The 21,297-nt window shown below is 43.1% G+C and overlaps 1 long non-coding RNA gene across 9 annotated transcripts in view; it reads right to left on the bottom strand.

The window, feature by feature from the left end:
• The window catches only part of LOC142662344 (uncharacterized), a 528,950-nt gene that overhangs the window by 358,208 nt on the left and 149,445 nt on the right, over positions 1 to 21,297 (bottom strand). Inside the window, exon 6 of one of the 9 annotated variants that reach the window (XR_012850915.1) lies at positions 15,588 to 15,925. The exons of the other annotated variants lie outside the window; for them this stretch is intronic. This is a non-coding gene — a long non-coding RNA (uncharacterized LOC142662344). Of the gene's footprint in view, positions 1 to 15,587; positions 15,926 to 21,297 lie in introns of those variants that run through there. 9 annotated transcript variants of the gene reach the window in all.

Here is a 21,297-nt window from a genome sequence, read left to right as displayed (position 1 = left end):
AGAATAATACAGATACTGAGAATTACACCCAGTATACAGGACAGGAGAGGTGGTACTGTGCAGTGTATATATACAGAATAATACAGATACTGAGGATTACACCCAGTATACAGGACAGGAGAAGTGGTACTGTGGAGTGTCTATATATACAGATTATATATATATATATATATATATATATATATATGAGCAGATAGATACCTATGTCTTCTGTGATTCTCAGTAAGAGCCTAAACCCCTCAGTGAAGTGGGGAGAACGTGGGCGTCTGTAGTATTGCTGTTAGTCAGGCAAATAAACACTTATCTACAAGCTGCCTTTTTCTTGCCTGCTCCTGCCATATGAATGGGAAGTTTATGAAGGAAATATGGCTTACAAAATTGATGACACGCAGGATGCCTTCAGCAAGCAGAGCCTCAAAGACACTTTGTGCAGCAGATGAAAGAGCGATTTAAATCATTCATTTGCAAAAGATAAAGATGTGATTCACCAAACATTTGAGGATCTGAAGCAAACACGGCTGACGACAGTGACATTCAGTTCTTGACTCACAAAGAATTCTCCTGTTCACCTGACTCTGAAGGAGCAGGCGGACACAGCTCATCTTTACAGGACACACTTATGGAATGTGCACCAGACGCAAGTGATGAAGCCGCAGATCCCATGCCTGGACCACCAAACCATCATAACAAGCTGTGTAGGGTCTGCAGACGCTGTAATACTGCAGTACCTGTGTATAGTACGGTGGCCACCGATATGATAAGTTTTGCACCTCTGCCCCTTGGATAAGATGAGTGATTAGATGATGTACTAAGACCCAACAATGGAAGTGGTCCACAAACTCTTCACTTTTTCCCCCATACAGATGACTGGACCAAACAGAGTGTCACCACCTGAATCAGTGGTTGAACTGGATGACGTCACTGGGTCAGACCGGTCTACATTTTGACCAACATTAAATTAGGGAAACACAAAGGTTCACATTTTTATTTTCTGACGGTGATCTATTTAAAAAATGCGCCAAATAAATTTGCCGCAATTCACTACAACTATCTCCTTTACTTTAACTGGTGGGAAATATGTCTTAGTACATGTGGGACATTTATGAGCTACAGTGTAAACAATAAGTTGTAAATGTAAAGCATGCGGGAGGAATCCAGAAACAAGAAGTCAATTTCAGGCTCCCTCAGACTCCAATAGACCATGCAGCTCAGCTGAAGTCACTGATCACAGCTGTGCCGTAAATGGAGCAGAACTGAAAAAACAGCCAACACCAAAGGAAATAACTAGCAGGCAAAAATAACCCGGGATGACCGCTGCACATCTTCATTTTAAAACAGGACCACGTTTAATTTCCCTTTTAGGCCTTATTCCCACGAACGTGTTGTACGTCCGTGCTACGCGCATGATTTTCACGAGCGTCGCACGGACCTATGTAAGTGAATGGGGCCGTTCAGACTGTCAGTGATTTTCACGCAGCGTAAAACTCACGACATGTCCTATAGTTGCCCGTTTTTCGTGCAGCACGCACCCAATGAAGTCAATGGGTACATGCAAATCGCGCACGGCACACGGCAGTGTTTTTTGCGCGCGCAAGACGGACACGTCCGTGTGAATAAGGCCTTAACTGTACATTAATGTGAACATAAAAAGCGTCTGGACCTGGTCTGTATTTGCATCTTATTGTATCCTTGAGGAAACACTTGTCACAAATCTAGTTTATTTATTACAATTACATATAATAGAAGATCATTTATGGATATAATATAACTGATATTTTACACTTGTCACCAATAAACCAATGTCGCAACATTGCAAAGGTGACGGATTGGCATTAAATTTCATATACAGCCAATTTATCAAGTATTATCTCTCATGTTGATGGTGCCAGGAGTCCCCCCTTATTATGGCAGAATTAGGCGGAATTCACATGACAGGGTTTCCCGGCCGGGTGCCGGCCGTTCATAAATCGTCCGGCACCCGGCTGCATTAGGAACAATAGACCCCTAATGGGACTATTCACACGACCGATTTTTTGACGGCCGGGAAAACCAGCCGTCAAAAAATGGGACATGCCCTATTTTCGGCCGGAAGTCTATGGGGCCGGGTAATACCGGAATGTGTCCCGAGTGATGGCCGGGTGTACCGTCGCTCGCGCACTCTCTCTCCTCCTCTTCACAGTGCAGAGTGCATGTGAGGAGGAGGAGGAGGGTCTTTTTTTGCTCCCTGTAGGATTGGGGATTCCGCTACAGGAGAAGTGAGTGACTACACTGTCCATATATGGACAAAGCGAAGTCACTCACTTCTGCAGCGGAATCCCCGACTCTATGGCCGGGGATTCCGCTACAGGAGAAGTGACTACACTGTACATATATGGACACAGTGACGTCACTCACTTCTGAAGTGGAATTCCCGACCTGTGGCAGGGAATTCCTCTCCAGGAGAAGTCAGTGACTACACTGTCCATATATGAACATTGAAGTCAGTGACTTCTCCTGGAAGGGGGGGGGATGGGTGCAACCTACAGGGGGCTGGGTGGCATCACCTACAGGGGCATGGGTGCAACCTACAGGGGGCTGGGTGGCATCACCTACAGGGGACTTGGTGGCATCACCTACAGGGGGCTGGGTGGCATCACCTACAGGGGGCAGGGTGGCATCGCCTACAGGGGGCTGTGTGGCATCACCTACAGGGGACTTGGTGGCATTACCTACAGGGGACTTGGTGGCATTACCTACAGGGGGCAGGGTGGCATCACCTACAAGGGGCAGGGTGGCATTACCTACAGGGGGCAGGGTGGCATTACCTACAGGGGGCAGGGTGGCATCACCTACAGGGGGCAGGGTGGCATCACCTATAAGGGGCAGGGTGGCATTACCTACAGGGGGCAGGGTGGCATCACCTACAGGGGGCAGGGTGGCATCACCTACAAGGGGCAGGGTGGCATTACCTACAGGGGGCAGGATGGCATCACCCACAGGGGGCAGGATGGCATCACCTACAGGGGGCTGGGTGGCATCACCTACAGGGGGCTGGGTGGCATCACCTACAGGGGGCTGGGTGGCATCACCTGCAGGGTGCTGGGTGGCATCACCTGCAGGGTGCTGGGTGGCATTACCTGCAGGGGGCTGGGTGGCAGTACCTGCAGGGAGCTGGGTGGCATTACCTGCAGGGAGCTGGGTGGCACTACCTGCAGGGGGCTGGGTGGCATCACCTGCAGGGGGCAGGGTGGCATCACCTACAGGGGGCAGGGTGGCATCACCTACAGGGGGCAGGGTGGCATCACCTACAAGGGGCAGGGTGGCATTACCTGCAGGGTGCTGGGTGGCATTACCTGCAGGTGGCTGGGTGGCATTACATGCAGGGAGCTGGGTAGCATTACCTGCAGGGAGCTGGGTGGCATTATCCATTATCTACAAAGGGCTGTGTGTGGCAACAAATTTAAATGAAATTCATCCGATTTTAAAACTGACAGGGAAAAAAACGGATGCAAATCGGGTCCAAATCGGACGGTAAAAACGGCAACACGGCCCGAAACGGAATCGGAACGGATGAAAACTGGATGCAAACCGGCCGGGAAAATCTGCCAAAAACGGCCGATTTTCCCGGCCGACACTCGGACCCTGTCGTGTGAATGAGGACTTAAGGCGGGATTCACACGACAGGGTGCCGCCCGAGCCCGAGTGTCGGCCTGTAAAATCGGTCATTTTGCCCGGCCGGTTTGCATAAAGTTTTGCATCCGTTCCGGGCCGGGCAGATCTGGACAATGACATCAGCGGCAACTCCTGAAGGGGAATCCCCATGTGTTCGGGGATTCCGCTTCAGGAGTCTCCCCTGATGTCACTGCCCAGATATGGACAGAGACATCAAGCGCTCTGTCCAGGAGCGGAATCCCCGAAAACGATACCTCCCTGCTCTGCTATAGTGGCGTCGCTACGGTAGTAGCAGCCGCAGCAGCAGCAGCTGCTAGTGGCGCCATGGAAGGTGTCGCCGGGCCAGGGCGCTTTTAAAACAAACAGGGGAAGGGAGCCAGCGCAGCGCTCCCTTCCACCTGCTGTACACCCCGGCCCTGCCACACAGTGTACAGCCATTCGTCAGAATGGCATCAACTCCTCCTCCTCACATGCACTCTGCGCTGTGAGGAGGAGGAGATAGAGCGCAAGCCACGGAAAAAACGGCCATCACTCGGGACACATTCCGGTGATGGCCGTGTATTACCCGGCCCCATAGACCTCTATGGGAGCCGGGCGGCCGGGTACCCGGCCGAAAATAGAGCATGTCCTATTTTTTGACGGCCGGTTTTCCCGGCCGTCAAAAAATCGGTCGTGTGAATAGCCCCATTAGGGGTCTATTATTCCTAATGCAGCCGGGTGCTGGCCGATTTATGAACGGCCGGCACCCGGCCGGGAAACCCTGTCGTGTGAATGAGGCCTAAATGTCACTTCTCACCGTGAAATGGTATAACGCTGCGTACATGTTCCTCCTCCTCTTGTCTGCAGTGACTCCTATATGGAATTACAAGGCTGAAATTTAATTATAGGAAGTTTCAAACTAATGTGAAATATTACTGAGAATTCCTGTGACTGAGGGCTTATTCAGACGAACGGGATATACGTCCGTGCAACGCGCGTGATTTTCACGCGTGTACCACGGACCTATATTAGTCTATGGGGCCGTGCAGACATGTGCGTGATTTTTACGCAGCGTTGATCTGCTGCGTAAAAGTCACGACATATCCGTTCTTTGAGCGTTTTTCGCGCATCACGAAACCCATTGAAGTCAATGGGTGCGTGAAAACCACGCATGTCACACAGAAGCACTTCCGTGCGAACAGCGTGATTCGCGCAACAGCTGTCAAAAGGATGAATGAAAATAGAAAAGCACCACGTGCTTTTCTGTTTACAAACATCCAAATGAAGTGTCATAATGATGGCGGCTGCGCGAAAACCACGCAGCCGCGCATCATATGATGCTGCCGCACGGAGCTATCAAGTGCCTTTTGCGCAGTCAAAACGCCGCATTTTTTGCGTGCGCAAAAGGCACACGCTCGTGTGAATCCAGCCTTAGAGAAAGTTAAAAGAAAAAGGAGTCACTCCACAATGTGACATGTCCAGGGTCACATGCACCAGCAAACATACCTGACCTCCCAGCGTGGAGGGGGAGAAAGCCATCAAAAAGTGACTGTCACAGCTGCATGCAGAAGTGTGGTACGGATTATTATAACTTAATCCCCATTGATTTTTAATACACTAAAGGTAAACACCTCACTTCTAGTTTGGGAATTGAACTGAAGAGCTGAGTAATCTGAGAGTGACTGGTTACTAGGGATTCACTGCCTGACAAACCCATATACTGAGATGGTTACAATGTATCCCTAGCAACCAGACTGTCAGACAGGACTTCGCTGATCAGCTCAAATCTGGCTCGGCACCAACAACCATGCCATTTCCCTCTCTGGGATGTTGATCAGATTTATAAAAAAAATAAATGTAAAGTATAAACCTTTACAATAAAGTGGAGAATCTCTTTTGCTTTTCCTGCACTACATTGTGGGAGCCCTTGGCAATGAGACTTCCATCAAAGAATATTTGAGGGATGTTCAAACGCGGCAACCACTAAAAGGTACCCATGTCCCTGATGTAATACTATTGGAGGTGCCCATATTCGTTAATAGTTCATACTCCCCACAGGATTTGTACAGACGAGACTGGCTGCTACCTGCAGCGAGAGGGTAGTCAGATACCCAACCACAAGAATAGAGCGAGTCCTTTCAATAATCAGAGGTGTTGCAATGGGGACGGCAATCACACAACGGCCGATCTACAAATGCTACGATTGGAATATTTAGGAGGACACAATGCTGTGGTTTACATTAGAGATAATAATTTCAATATATAGACCCTCTACAACCTCATGTCTACATATATATAGAGCACACTATATAGCGAAAAGTTAATAGGATTGTGTGAGATTACAGACAGAGGTCAGCTTTACTTTTTGTACCAATTTGTTTAATGTGTTGTGCCTGGTATTGCAGCTCAGCTACATTCAAATCGATAGCACATGCCACCGGCGCTTTTGCTAACCTCATAATCCTTTTAAGTGGAGGGCACAACTTTTGCACCAGGGTCCTTGAGCCTCTAGTCCAACACTTCTGTAAATAAACCCCATACTGTATTTTTAGATTTTTAGGGCTGTATAACAAACAAGAGGTTTGTGCTCAAAAAAGATTATTTGGAAGTCATACCAGGCTCATATCAGTCATTGAATTTTCCAATTTTGTAACGTCTCCACCCATAGAGCCGTCTAAAGCAGAGACTGAGACTAAAATAAATGCATGTCAGTCAGAAACCAATTACCGAGAATAAAAATAGAAGTCGCTTATTAAATTATTTCCTTAAAAATATAATGTAGTTCTCTAGCTAAATCACATTTCATGTCCTTAAAATGATGATACCTTGGGGTATGTGCTAAATAAATGAAAGCAATCTGCCGCCTAAATGCTGAAGGATGAGCATGGGGCATACGGCAGACCCTATCCGTTGGGTATTTCTGTAATATACCCTTAGGATCGGTTCTCACGTAGCATAAACGCTGCGGAAATTCTGCAGTGGAATTCTATGTGGAAATTCCGCAGCATTTAAAGCAGCAGCCAAGTGAATGAGTTTTAGAAAAATCTCATGGCCACGCTGCGGAAAAAAACGCTGTGCGCAAAGTGTTCGGCAGTGAGACTTTCAATTCTGCAGCATGTCAATTTATGCTGCGGGTTCTATGTGGAGATGCTGCGTGATTTTCCCATAAACCGCTGGAAATCCACAGGTGCTCATATACCTTGCTAGATTTAAGTTGGGTTCCCACAATGCAGATTTGGATCCAAGAGAGCAGACCTGTAAGGCCTTTCTTTATCTATTTCCTCTGTTTTGGTTCCAATCCTGGTTTTAGCTTAAAAAAAAACTGCATGCAAAATCTGCCGCAAATCCGCACTGTGGGAACCCAACCTTAATATTTAAAGAGGCTCTGTCACCAGATTATAAATTGGGGAGGGAAGTGTATGACGCTGACCAATCAGTGACCAATCAGCGTCATACACTTCTCTCCATTTATGTCCATTTGTACTCAGAACAGCGTGATCTCGCGGGATCACGCTGTGAATGACAGCACGCTGTGCTGTGTGATTAAGTCCCACACAAACTTTACCGAAGTGTCGGGAGTGTGAATAGACATCGCGTCCTGGCTGGAGGTGATGTCTATTCACTCTCAAGACACTTCAGTAAAGTTACTGTGGGTGTATGTGACAGCACAGCGTGATCTCGTAAGATCACGCTGTGATGAGTACAAATGGACCTGAATGGAGAGAAGTATATGACGCGGATTGGTCAGCGTCATACAATCCTCTGTACAACGCCCACTTGGTCAAAAGGTAAAAAACGCCCAGTTGTCTATTAAGAAACTAATAAGCATAAATCTAAACTAGCTCATAACTTGCTCAAAAATGATTGGTTTTCAAAATAAAAAACACTGCTGTTATCTACATTACAGCGCCGATCACATAAATCCGCAGGTAAAACCGCTGCGTTTCCGCACCAATATGCTCAGCAAAAACGCACTATTTGTAGCGGATTTCTGTGACAAATTTACTAGCAGTTTTTTGAGATTCTGCTGCAGATTTTGTGTTGTAGAAAATCTGCAGCGTATCCATCCTGTGTGTGGGAACATACCCTTTAAATGCTAAAGAGGTGGATTTCAATCAAGCACCAGTCAGTAAGAAAGTATGCCACATTATTAAAGGGTAGAGATGGCATCTCCTCTCCACTCGGAACGGTCTAGCCCAGAGGTCCCAAACCAGTGGCTCGGAGCCACATGGGTCTCGCAACCCCATGCAGTGTGGCTCGCCATAGAAACCCAGAGTTATAACCATATGCTCTTGCTACAATATGACATCCACATTAATAATATTAGACATATCCTATCCCAAGAATAGTGCCAGTTTGGGTGGTGGAATGTCACTGTGCTCATTTCAAATTGAAATATTTATCTACAAATTGAAATGTTATAATTTTTTGTTTCTCTACATTTAATGTTATATTTTTTACTTAAACGTGGCTCCCGGCGATCACTCGAAATGAAATCTGGCTCAAGGTATAAAACGTTGAGGATTGCTGGTCTAGCCAATCACAGAAGATAAAAGGCAGCGTGTGACAGCGCAAAGGACTCCACAACAGCCAGATGTTACAGAATTGTTAATGAGACTTTGTGAACTGGTGTAAAGGGCAGTATGACCAATCCCTGGCAAAAATAAAAACCGGGAAAAAGGCAATCACGTTTCATGTGGTACCATGATGAGGTTTTCACAGCGGTAGCTCTAGAAATGTTTCTTTAAATTGCCTCTTCCATAAAAAAAATGTGAAAAAACAAAATACAACTGCATCACATGTTAATAGGCAGCGGCCGTGTGCTGCGCCACTGCTGCAGTGTGTGAACCAAGCCCTATAAGCCAAAAACTTAGGTGGCATGTAAATAAATGGTGAGTATGTTCGAAGCTGAAGAATCTCCATTAAACTTACAAAACACCAAAAATGTCACCCAGACAGAAGGGGGAGAAGTTGAGTGGGTAACCCTTATATAACGTATAGAATGACCTCCATGACTTTAAGTTTCTAGGATTTGAGGACCGTGTATCAATGTTGTACTTCAGTGCCAAAATAATTTTGGTTCCACTTGAGGAACAATGGGGCCTTATTACATTTTTTTCTCCCCTATCAGTCTGTGCTCCTAGCCCGGGGCTTTAAAGGAACAGATAAATCGCCCCTTATTCCCCTCCCCAGGCTGTGCGCTCATATTGTACCATGGTAATCAGTAGAATGATAGGCTCTCCATGTTTGTCCTGTTCTTTTTTAGCACTTTAGTTGCTTTGGCCCGAAAAACCTAATTTAACGCTGCACACCACAAAGTCCAAGCACACACTGGGCCCCTTTAAGTCAGTGGCTTTGATGCTGATTTCTGACATGTTTTTATCATGTGTTTCGTAAATATGAGAAATTAAGCTGTGACCAGGTCAGGATAATCAGGAGTCTATGAAGCATCCAAGGGTTTGGTCACATGTAGAGGATTTTTCAACGCGAGACCATTTCCAACACATCAGCATCTCTCTGCCTCCAAATGTTTTGGGGGGATAGGGGAGATTTATAACCCTTAAAAGCCCCCTGGAAGGAAATCAGAGTGCGCCAAGGCGAAAGATTAATATCTAAGAAGAACCTGCGATGCCCGAAGCAACGAGAAGAAAGATGATCTGTTTAAAGGAAATGTCTCGTTTTCGGTAATGAAGCGGAGAAAATTAATTTGAAAAGATATTGAGCTGAAATGTCATGTAAAAAGTATGGGTATTATATAGCCCCTGCTCCAAGTATTTATCTCTGTTACCCCCCCCCCCTCCCAATAGAATAAAATTAACCCCTAAAGGACACGGCCTAGTTTGGGACTTTAGGACGCGGCGATTTATTTTGTTTTTTCATCTCCGCATTCCAATAACCATAATGTTTTTATTTTTGCATTGACATAGCTGTAGGAGGGCTTGTTTTTTAGCAGGACTTGTTTTAAGGGCACCATTTTTGTGCACATATAATGTATTGTACAACTTTTAATAATTATTGAAGGGGAGGACGGAAAAAATGGCAGTTCCACAATTGTTTTCTGGAATTAGTTTTTACGGCGTTCACCGGCCGGTATAAATATTGTGATAACTTTATTCTGTGGGTCGATACAATTACGATGATACCAAGTTGATATGTCTTACTACTTTTGCACAATAAAAATTGTTTTCTTTATTTTAAAATTAAGAATTTGTTTTTGTCTCGTCTGATCCGTGTCTGTGGTGGGGGGAGTTATTTTATTTATTTTTTCTTCTTCGGATTTTACATTTTTTTTTTTTCAATCATCTTAATTAATCTGGCAACCCATTGATGGCCTTACAGAGGGAGCCACCTTCTATAAAGCCACTTTAAAGAGTCCCTGTCACCACATTATAAGTGGCCTATCTTGTACATGATGTGATCGGCGCTGTAATGTAGATTACAGCAGTGGTTTTTATTTAGAAAAACGATCATTTGTGACGGAGTTATGACCTATATTAGCTTTATAGTAATGACTTTCTCAATGGACAACTGGGCGTGTTTTACTATATGACCAACTGGGCGTTGTACAGAGGAGTGTATGACGCTGACCAATCAGTGACCAATCAGTGACCAATCAGTGTCATACACTTCTCCCCATTCATGTACACAGCACATAGCGATATAGCTAGATCACTATGTGCAGCCACATAAACACACTATAACGCTACTCATGTCATGACAATGAATATACGTTACCTCCAGCCAGGACGTCATGTGTATTCATTCTCCTGACCACTTCTGTAGCGTCTCTGTGATTTACAGCATAGCAGGCGTAGTCTCGCGAGATTACGCTGTAAACTGTCATTCACAGTAAGATCTCGCTGTGCTGTGCTGTAAATCACACAGACGCTACAGAAGTGGTCAGGAGAATGACTACACAGGACGTCCTGGCTGGAGGTAATGTCTATTCATTGTCCGGACACCGCAGTAATGTTATAGTGTGTGTATGTGGCTGCACATAGTGATCTAGCTATATCACTATGTGCTGTGTAAATGAATGGAGAGAAGTGTATGACGCTGATTGGTCACTGATTGGTCAGCGTCATACACTCCTCTGTACAACACCCACTTGGCCATATAGTAAAACACGCCCAGTTGTCCATTGAGAAAGTCATTAGCATAAAGCTAATATAGGTCATAACTCCGTCAAAAATGATCGTTTTTCTAAATAAGAAAAACACTGCTGTTATCTACATTACAGCGCCGATCACATCATGTAGAAGATAGGCCACTTATAATGTGGTGACAGAGCCTCTTTAATGCTGTGGTCAGTATCTAAAGGGTTAAACAGCCATAATCTGAGATAGCTCCGATCCCGGCTGTTGCAGTAGGGTGTCAGCTGTAAGGCTGGATTCACACAAGCATATTCGGTCCGTAAAGGACGGAACGTATTTTGGCCGTAAGTCCCGGACCGAACACACTGCAGGGAGCCGGGCTCCTAGCATCATAGTTATGTACGACGCTAGGAGTCCCTGCCTCGCTGCGGGACAACTGTCCCGTACTGTAATCATGTTTTCAGTACGGAACAGTTGTCCTGCAGCGAGGCAGGGACTCCTAGCGTCGTACATAACTATGATGCTAGGAGCCCGGCTCCCTGCAGTGTGTTCGGTCCGGGACTTGCGGCCAAAATACGTTCCGTCCTTCACGGACTGAACATGCTCGTGTGAATCCAGCCTAAGATGATGTGGGCTCAGCTCCTTAGCCTGCTCCATTCCAGCGCCGTACAATTATGGCGATGTGCAGGAACTACCTTCCTCCAGCGCCGTTAATGTACAACATAGTGTGGGAAGGGGTTTATATACATGTAGTGGCGATGGTTCAACTGAACAGAAATCGATCAGCTGCTGCTGGACATGATTTTCACTGTTCTCTTTGCTATCTATGAAAATTTGATATGGATTCCGTGCAAAAAAAACAACAAAAAACAACACAATCTTATGTTCATGGTTAGACGCGGTCTTTTGGAAGTTCAGGTTAATAAAACATAAATTTAATAAAGTGCTCATCCAGTCTCCTGCAATAAAACTAGATCATTATGTGATGAAAAGTTCTGCAACATGCTTGCTGTCTATGTTGAATTAATCCTGGGCCCGATGAAAGAACTGTAACAGACCCCTCCCTGCCAACGTGCAATTAACAATACTGTGTCAAAAGGAGCATTTGGGGTGACTGCTACCTCTGCACCCCCATAGCCACACACTTGGGTTTATATTTAGAGCCTTAAATTTGTCCTGAAAATATTTCCTGACTTAAGGCCCTTTTACACTGGCCAATTATCGGGCAGACGAGCGTTCATAGAAAGCTCGTTCCCGATAATTGCCCTGTGTAAACAGGACAGCGATCAGCAGATGAACGAGCAAATGCTTCTTTATCAGCTGATCGTTTGGTTTTAATTGTGTAAAAGATTATCGTTGTCGGCAGCACAATTCCCTGAGTAAACAGGGAGACGTGCTGCCGACATGATACAAATGTATGTTACTCCTATCGCTCGTCCCCATACCAGCTCCTTGTGAAAGGAGCAAACGAGCGCTGACCAATGAGCTGTCTCGTAGATCGGCGCTCGTTGCACCGGCCAAACTTGGGCTGAGGGTTTATCATGTTTGTACGGATCAGTGTAGAGATTACCTACACTGATAAACCTCATGCACCCGGCCGTGCCTGTAATCACATGTTCTATCTTTTGCGGAGCCTTCCTACATCCTGGACACCTACCCGCAAATATATGGGAAGGTGTCCATGGTCAATAGAAATTAATGGATCCATAACTGCGGACCGTAATTACGGATGAAATCTACGGTTGTGTGCACGTGGCCTCACACTAACAATTGAGCGAAATGAGGTCTAGTGTAATGCCAGCGGCGAGTGCCACTCCACCAACGGAGGACGTCGTCAGGCCTGGTCCCTTTGCTGCTTGTGGCCTCCAGCGCCTCTGTCCTGCCTCCTGTGGTCGCGTTCCTCTTCCTACTCGCGACCGCATGTTTATTAAAGTGCCAGCACGCACATTAACAAACCTCCCCAACCAGTCCTTGTTGCTCCAAGCTTATTTAAGGCAGCTCCTCTGATCACCTCGTGCCTGAGCAACTTTGGCGCAACATAGTTGTTTCCTGCGAGGGTTCCTGTTTGCATCCTACTACCCGCTACCAGTCGGTTTCCAGCTACCTACTGCCAGTCCGTATCCTGCTACCCGTTATCAGTCAGAATCATGCTACCTGCTACCAGTCTGTACCCCGCTAAAGGGTACGAGCCTGAGGCCTACTACCTCTTGGCAACCTGTCTCCTGCTGCAAGCCTTCAAACCCGCTACCTGTTAAAAACGGACTTCAGACCTAGACCCGCCTGCCAATGTATCATCTGCCAGTGCCTGTACCCATGGTGTACACCGTCCGCTTCTGGACCGCTTTGCCAGCTGCTACTCACACCAGGACCACCTCAAGAGGTAGCAACCTGTAGTCTCCCTGCAGCAAAGTACAGGTCCCCATATGGGGATTAAAGGGTGAATAGCGGGGATGCTGCTTACATAATGCTCTTAGAGGTGGCCCAAAATCAAACAGGGTGAGTAGCACAGTGGGTCCACAAGCCGCGGGTCATTAAATCTAGATCTTTAACAGGGAATTTTCAGTCCTTAATTATAAAAAGAGGTGCTATATTTTTACTCACAGGGTTGAAAAGGGTTGTACATTTTGGGTTTCCATATATCTCAATAGGTCATGTGGCAGCACTAAAGGTGTATTTTTTGTCTGCCAAACTGCAGAGACGATGCAAAGAACTAGTCTTGCTATGAAGGACCCTCCACATTCATGCATTATATGGCTGCCCATTTGTTTAAATGGGCGACCATTTAATGTTTAATTTGTGCTGCAGCAGGAACCCCCCCCCCCCCCACGCACACATACACACACACACACACACAATGTAACAATCACACACACACACACACACAATGTAACAATCACACACACACACACACACACAAGCCCCAGTCCACAGGCATGCTCTAAAAAAAGCAAAAACATGAAACTACACAATGTAACTAGTCACAGAAATAAAAGAAATATAAATAGGGATCTCTTATTGAATTTTCTTATCCTTAAAATAGCATTTAGTTAACAAGTAGAATCACATTTTATCTGATATCTGTGCTAAATATGGCAGCATTCAGCAAAGTAAATACAGGGAGTCGGATGGCATCAAACTACCGCACCACCATGCTGAATGGCACACACACCGTTTCTACGGCCTCAACCACTTAAAAGCTCTGCTGTGCAAGATCCGCGGATGAAAAAGAATGGAGTCCAAAAAAGAAATAATAATAATAACAGAAACTTGTTATTGAATGTAATGGACGTCAGTGAGTGTGATAGGAGAGGGTTTATTCCAGCATGGCCTGTGAGAGGGAGGTAAAAGGACCTTCTGGATGACCAGGTGACAAAAAAAGAAGCCCCATAGGAACAAATATGGCCGACAATGTCGAAAATGATTCCCATTATTATAAATATATTTCTACTTGCCCCTTTATAAAGTGTTACAATGTGTTTCAAATATCACAACACTGGTCAGGTCAGGGCAAATCTTTCCATCTATGTCCAGTTTTAGTGAATATTGATATTCTTTTCCACACTATCATCTATAATCACAACTGAGGAAGATGGGAAGCAAGAGATCCCAAAGTAGATTTGCAGGAGTTGAACACAATGAAAGATACACAGGATTGGGTTATGGTATGGGAATATGGCCAGGGATCTTCCTCTTGTCCCCACAATGTGCAGTATATGTAGCGGCATTATTTGTGCACAAAGAGGATCGGTCACATCTTCTCCCCTATTAAACAAAATAAATATTTTTTTCCCCCCTTGTTCTGCTATCCCACCCAAAATGCAGGAAATATGCAAATTGCCAAGTGTAATTGGAAAACTGGGCATTTCAGTGCACCCAATGTCAGGCACTATGTCACTCTGGCACTGTCCTATCAGTGTGGACAGTAATCTGTGGGGTAACCGTGAAAGAGGTATTTAGTGTTACAGCGGAGGGGACGTGACAAGTCCCCGTTAAGTAGGCAGTGTATAGTGGCATTATTTGTGGACTATATAGATGTTAGTTGAGCTCTATAGTGATATGATATGGGCACTATATATAAATGTTACTTGGGCACTGTGTGGCAGTATAACAAACATTTTTTTTATTTGCCACTGCATGGTGGCATTATTTACACACTGTAAAGGGTTGTCCACAACGGAATTGCTGCAGAAAATTTCAGCAGCAATTCCATTTCAGAATTTCTGCTGCGAAAAAACTGCAACATTTCCTGCGTTTTTTTACTGCAGAAAATGGTGCAGATTTTTCTGTGTTTTTCTCAATGTTGGGGGATGGTGACGTCTCCCCTGAAAAACGCAGCAATTCAGTCCACTTTCCACAGCAGGAATTCACTTGCTGCGTTACGAAAAATTCGCACCGCAGGTCAATTTCTGGTCGGAAGTTTTACGTAGCGTGTGGATGAGATTTGTTAAATCTCATGCACTTTGCTGCTACTGTATTCTGCTGCGTACTTTTCGCCCGCAATTCTGGACGGAAAATACGCAGCAATTCCACTACGTGTGGACGAGCCCTAAGGCACTATTATTTGGGAATCATTACTCTGCCTTCATGGAACTAGCTCCATTCACCCCCAACCTTATCTAAAATTACAACCTGAACATTAATGTTCCGCGTCTATGTTGCTCTCCCAATTACAGAAGAATCTACCTAGCCGAAGACATCTACAACAATAGGAACAACATCCTAAATTACAGCAAGCCGTTTTCAGAACAAAAAAAAAAAAGTGGATTACCAGCAAAATAAATTCTGCCAGCAGGACACTCAGGTTCTTTTTTTATTGCTTTGTAATTAGACCTGGCGGAGCGGCTTGTTTTCCGCCTGCTTCTTTTATGTCTAAATATTTTATAAGCGGACTCAGTGAATTTAACAAGACAGATTTAAAAAATAAAAAAAACAACCCACAGGACAATTGACACCTTCTCTTTGGGTTTTACACAGAGTACAATTAACGACCCTGAAACGCGCAGTGTGTTTCCATGGCTGGAAGTAGCGGCTTCGCAGAAAGCTCTTCATTGTCAGGAATTCATATTCTTCTTCATCCTCCCTGCTTGGAGAGGTCTGTACGTGTCCGCAGGCTTCACGTGTTAAGCTTGCTGCCACTCAATGTCTATGCCAGGCCAGGAACAATAACGATCTGTTTCATGGGCGGCATGCTAATTAAACTTCTGAGCGAGAAAAAAAAAAAAAAAAGAGAAAAAAAGCCTTCCCTTGTGGTCATTTCTAAAGCCAAAAATACAATCACAATCTTTTAATTTCAGCTGGTCCTAACTGGGTGCAACAGACTCGCTCTAGTTCTGAGCAAGTTCATGATGGCGGAGCTGCCCTCTATGTGGCCAGTGTTTGATGCCTTTGTTTACGGCTATATTTAGCAGACAATTTAATGTGGTTTCCAGTTTCTGGGACACACAAGTAACGGCTGTATCTGTAGCATACAAATAATATGTAGAATTTCAGCTTGCTATGTACATAACCCCTTAACACAGATGATCACTAATCCGTAATAGTCTCCCTTTCCGTCCAGCTCCCAGTGTGGGCTTTATTAACATGGCTGAACAAATGGCATTTACCACTATGATTTCCTATGTAAACTTCTGGTTGACTGTTCCACTACTGTTATTTTATAGTATTCTGGGCTGGTTTCTCAGATCTATGGATAATTTACATGCTGCATTATCCCTTGTAAGGCCACAGCTTGAATTCAGTTTTGGCACCACACTGTAAAAAGGATATAGGAGAACTGGAGAGGGTTCAAAGGCGGGCGACTAGATTATTAAATGAGAGGGGAGGTCTCTCTTAGGTTAAGTTTACACGGGGCAGATACGCTGCGTAAAGGTACACAGCGTATCCGCCCTGGTGGCCGCAGGGAATTCCGGGCGAAAAAGCGCAACAAATGTCCGCTGTGGAAAACTGCAGCACTTGGCCGGACTCCTGATATCACGTTTCATCGCAGGAGATCGCTGCAGCCTGTGATTAGCTGCAGCGGAGGTCACATGGGATGAAACGTCACACCAGGAGACCAGCCTGCAGAATGCAGAGGTAATTAGAAGTTTTTTTTATTTTCTAAGTTGCGATTTTTGCGGTGTAATCAATGTAATTCCCGCCGCAAAAGTCACAACGTTTGACTGTTTGTTGCGGGTTTTAGTTCCGCATTGAATTCAATGGGAAAAACCTACAACAAAATAATGTCAATTTCGCAACCACAATTGACATGTTGCGGCTTAAAAAACCTCCCCGTAGGTCAATTTCTGTGCGGAATCTTCACATATCACGTACGCAGCGTGTGAATGAGATTTCTTGTAATCTCATCTACTCCTCTGCTACAGTATTATGCTGCGGATTTTCCGCAAAAAAATATGATGCGGAAAATCTGCAGTATTTTTGGCCACGTGTGGACTAGCCCCTGCAATGAAATTATTAGAAGAGAGGTCAGGAAGTATCTTTCTGTGTATAGAAGTTTCATGAAAGTTTCATAAAATCCTGAAAAGAAAAATCACTTGAAGCGTACTATATACCTGGAATGCTGTTCCCTTTTCTCTTTCAATGAAAGGCTTAAAAAATTGGAATTATTCAGCTCGGGAAAAAAAAAAGAGGTGACCTTTTAACACGTAAAGTATAAGTTTGCTCACTACAAAGAACTAGCACATAATCTGTACTTTCCGAGGACTTTTCAAAGAACCAGGGACATTCATTGCGTGCGGAGGAAATATGATTGAGACATCAATATAAGAAAGGGTTCTTTACAGTTAGAGCAGTCAAAATATGAAATGCCCTGCCCCAGTAGCCAGTAATGGCAGATACTATGTCAGCATTTAAAAAAGGGCTAACTGTTTATTTACTGACAAATGACGCAGAGATTATAACTAATCTAGCAATGAATTACGTATAAATGGTAGAGAAAGATTGAACTTGATGGACCTGTGTCTTTTTTCAACCTATGGAACTATACATTAAGGAACATAATACTAAGTGTGGAGATGGGGTTGGCGAGCAACCACGTTATTCACTTTCTAGGACTGGGGAATATGTCAAGGCTAATGTAGAGCAATATACTTGACATGGGCTATTTGATGACAACTTGTGCCTACTGCTCCATAGACAGAGTACAGACCCCCATTGACATTAGTCTATGCTGTAATGGTTTTGCACACAGTTAGGATAGGTCGCTGCTCTCACTCAGTTATTGGGACGTTATCCTTCCAATTATAAGAAAAGGATGAAATTCTTACATGTAGCTCTATAACATATATGCATAGGCTCACCAAGGGTAAAATGTAAGCTTTATGAAAAGCAATAAAGTCTAATTATATATACTTCATATTGGACTTAGTCTCTATAAAAAAATAAAGGTCTTATTTGCCAGCCAATATGACGACACAGATTATGTTGAGATTACAGTCTGTTGCTCCATAGACACAGTACAGGCTGCCATAAATAATAGCCTGTATTCTGATCATGACTCACAGATTGATGGCAGGGTGAAATTCTGATAATAAAGTGAATGGAAGGCCTGGGCTGGACGAGTCCGCGAATGAATTCTCTTGCACTTTACAGGTGTCATGTATTGATGCAACTTGTAACATTTCAACGAAAGTCAATAAAAGTGAATGGGGACTCAAGCAGAGAAAAGTTGTGTGAATTCAAACGGTTGCATCAGGCAATTTGCACTGTATGTTTCGCCTCTGGCTTGGATTGTGAGTCCTGGCATTAAAAGGATTTTTGTTATTGTAGGACTTGTCAATCATTAATTTCTATTGCATTCAATGGCCTCCTCCAATAAAATAGGGACGGAGTCGCATCATTCGAGATCAGTGGAAGCTCCTGGTGCCGTACCCAACACTGATTTGACATTTATGTTGTGTCTTGCGGTTTCTACAATTGCTTAGTGAACTGGTGTAAGCTTCCCTGAGGAGAAGGAAAACATAACGAAGCAGAATACACAACGTAATAAAATAGGGCCTATAATACTACAGTGCAAACACAACCATGCACCAGCTTTATCTTCAAGGAGGACGTTGTAAAGTCCAATTAAACTGCTGCCAACAAGAAATACTGAGGGCAGAACTGAGAGCGTCTGCTCTACCCTGCACACGTTTCCCAGTCTCTGATCTGAATAACCCCTGTTCATCAAGCTGCTGATGGATGGGACCAACATCCCGATTTCACACCTCTAACAAAACCCACATGAACAATGCTCATTTTATCATCTGGCCTTTTGCTATAGTCCAAGAGACAAGTAGCTAAGTGCACTTGAGGGATCTCTGCAATTGGGTCTTATTTATGGCGAGGACTCCTGGGTGGGATTGAAACATATGGCATGACATTTCTTATATGCAGCATGAAAATGCAAAAGGTCCCGCTGAGCTCATCTCAAGAAAGAGACCTACAATCCTCAATCATTAGCAGAAATATAGACACCACCCATATCTGCCTGGACATGACAATGCAGATACCAAGCACATACTCAACAGTCGCAGCTCATCGGTGCTACACTAGAAACTCTGCTGAACTCTGACACATTAAAAGTAGCGCTTTTCACGCCCATTTAACCATTGTCTTAAAGCTGAATCCTTATAACATCAGTATTAACTATTGTAACACTACCCCCTATGTACAAGAATATAACTATTATAATACCGCCCCCTATGTACAAGAATATAACTACTATAATACTGCCCCTATATACAAGAATATAACTACTATAATACTGCCCCTATATACAAGAATATAACTACTATAATACTGCCCCTATATACAAGAATATAACTACTATAATACTGCTCCTATATACAAGAATATAACTACTATAATACTGCCCCCTATATACAAGAATATAACTGCTATAATACTGCCCCTATATACAAGAATATAACTACTATAATACTGCCCCTATATACAAGAATATAACTACTATAATACTGCTCCTATATACAAGAATATAACTACTATAATACTGCTCCTATATACAAGAATATAACTACTATAATACTGCCCCCTATATACAAGAATATAACTGCTATAATACTGCCCCTATATACAAGAATATAACTACTATAATACTGCCCCTATATACAAGAATATAACTACTATAATACTGCTCCTATATACAAGAATATAACTACTATAATACTGCCCCCTATATACAAGAATATAACTACTATAATACTGCCCCTATATACAAGAATATAACTACTATAATACCGCCCCCTATGTACAAGAATATAACTACTATAATACTGCCCCTATATACAAGAATATAACTACTATAATACTGCTCCTATATACAAGAATATAACTACTATAATACTGCTCCTATATACAAGAATATAACTATTATAATACCGCCCCCTATGTACAAGAATATAACTACTGTAATACTGCCCCTATATACAAGAATATAACTACTATAATACTGCTCCTATATACAAGAATATAACTACTATAATACTGCCCCTATATACAAGAATATAACTACTATAATACTGCTCCTATATACAAAAATATAACTACTATAATACTGCTCCTATATACAAGAATATAACTACTATGATACTGCCTCTATATACAAGAATATAACTACTATAATACTGCCCCCTATATACAAGAATATAACTACTATAATACTGCCCCTATATACAAGAATATAACTACTATAATACTGCCCCCTATATACAAGAATATAACTACTATAATACTGCCCCTATATACAAGAATATAACTACTATAATACTGCCACTATATACAAGAATATAACTACTATAATACTGCCCCCTATATACAAGAATATAACTACTATAATACTGCTCCTATATACAAGAATATAACTACTATAATACTGCCCCTATCTACAAGAATATAACTACTATAATACTGCCCCTATATACAAGAATATAACTACTATAATACTGCCCCCTATATACAAGAATATAACTACTCTAATACTGCTCCTATATACAAGAATATAACTACAATAATGCTGCTCCTATATACAAGAATATAACTACTATAATACTGCTCCTATATACAAGAATATAACTACTATAATACTGCCTCCTATATACAAGAATATAACTACTCTAATACTGCTCCTATATACAAGAATATAACTACTATAATACTGCTCCTATATACAAGAATATAACTACTATAATACTGCCCCCTATATACAAGAATATAACTACTATAATACTGCCCCTATATACAAGAATATGACTACTATAATACTGCTCCTATATACAAGAATATAACTACTATAATACTGCTCCTATATACAAGAATATAACTACTATAATACTGCTCCTATATACAAGAATATAACTACTATAATACTGCCCCCTATATACAAGAATATAACTACTATAATACTGACCCCTATATACAAGAATATAACTACTATAATACTGCCGCTATATACAAGAATATAACTACTATAATACTGCCCCTATATACAAGAATATACCTACTATAATACTACCCCTATATACAAGAATATAATTACTATAATACTGCTCCCTATATACAAGAATATAACTACTATAAT

Source organism: Rhinoderma darwinii, chromosome 10 (genome assembly GCF_050947455.1).
Source record: "Rhinoderma darwinii isolate aRhiDar2 chromosome 10, aRhiDar2.hap1, whole genome shotgun sequence".
Taxonomy (NCBI): Eukaryota; Metazoa; Chordata; class Amphibia; order Anura; family Rhinodermatidae; genus Rhinoderma; species Rhinoderma darwinii.
Note: the sequence above shows the minus strand (reverse complement) of the source record. Positions and strands in the feature narration are given on the sequence as shown.